This window comes from Triticum dicoccoides, chromosome 5B (genome assembly GCF_002162155.2).
Source record: "Triticum dicoccoides isolate Atlit2015 ecotype Zavitan chromosome 5B, WEW_v2.0, whole genome shotgun sequence".
Taxonomy (NCBI): domain Eukaryota; kingdom Viridiplantae; phylum Streptophyta; class Magnoliopsida; order Poales; family Poaceae; genus Triticum; species Triticum dicoccoides.
Genome location: NC_041389.1, coordinates 699,030,548 through 699,032,115, shown reverse-complemented (window position 1 = coordinate 699,032,115; position 1,568 = coordinate 699,030,548).

Sequence of the window (1,568 nt, the reverse complement as noted above, 5' to 3'; positions counted from 1 at the left end):
TGCGCCCGCCGGCCATGCCCTGCCGTGGCCCGCCTCCCCTCTCGCCTGCAGTCGGCGCCCAGCCCGCCTCGCCGGTGCTGGCGCGCGCGCCTGCGGCGGCCGCCCGGGTTCGCCCGTTAGCGGGTGGCGACCGCACCCTGCACCCAACGCCCGCAAGGCCCCATGAGCCACTGACCACAGGGGCCCGCCCCCATAACGTTTTATTAAAAAAAGGGAAAAGGAATTTAGATAAATATAATGAATAAAAATAATAATGAATAAAAATAATTAATTAATTAATTAATTAAGTAAATAATTAATTTAATTAATCCTGATTAATTAAACCTAATGACTAATTAACCTAATTAACTACTGTTAATTAAACTTAACTAAGATAATTAGTTAACTGAGTATGACGAACGGGACCCACATGTCCGGGTTGACCTAGTCAACCCTGTTGACTGCTGACGTCAGCATGGCATCATGCTGACGTCATAATTCCATTTTTCGAATTAAATAATTAATTGATTAAATTCCAAAAATTAATAAAATCCTTAAAAAAATCATATCTTTTAATCCGTAACTCGGATTAAAATATTTTCAACATGAAAGTTGCTCAGAACGACGGGACGAATCCGGATACGCAGTCCGTTCGTCCGCCGCACACCCCTAACCTATCGAACCCGCAACTTTCCCCCTCCGGCTCCTCTGCCCGAAAACACGAAACACCGGGAATACTTTCCCGGATGATTCCCCCCTTAACCAGTACCACCTCATACCACGTTAGGGCACGCCTAGCATCGCTCCTTGACATGTCATGCATCGATATGCATCTGTTTACTTGGTATTCATTGTTTCTTCCCCCTCTTCTCTCCGATAGACTACGAGACCGACGCTGCTGCTGCCCAGTTCGACTACGGTGTTGACGACCCCTCTCTCTTGCCAAAGCAACCAGGCAAGCCCCCCCCCCCTTGATCACCAGATATCGCCTATTCTCCTCTATACTGCTTGCATTAGAGTAGTGTAGCATGTTACTGCTTTCCGTTAATCCTATTCTGATGCATAGCCTATCATTGTTGCTACAGTCATTGATACCTTACCCGCAATCCTATATGCTTAGTATAGGATGCTAGTATTTCCATCTGTGGCCCTACATTCTTGTCCGACTTCTGTGCTATACTATCGGGCCGTGATCACTTGGGAGGTGATCACGGGTATATACTATGTACTTTATACATGATACATGTGGAGACTAAAGTCGGGTCGGCTGGTGGAGCACCCGCGAGTGGATCTTTGTGGCGGAGCGGCAGGGCAGGTTGAGACCACCTAGGAGACAGGTGGGCCTGGCCCTGTTCGGCGTTCGCGGATACTTAACACGCTTAACGAGATCTTGGTATTTGATCTGAGTTGGCTACGAGCTTATACGCACTAACCATCTACGCGGGAGTAGTTATGGGTATCCCGACGTCGTGGTATCAGCCGAAGCACTTCAGACGTCAGCGACTGAGCGGCGCGCGCCGAATTGGACTGGAACGCCACTAGGCTAGGTCTGCTTTCGGCCGCGTACGCAACGTGCAGGTGTGCTATGG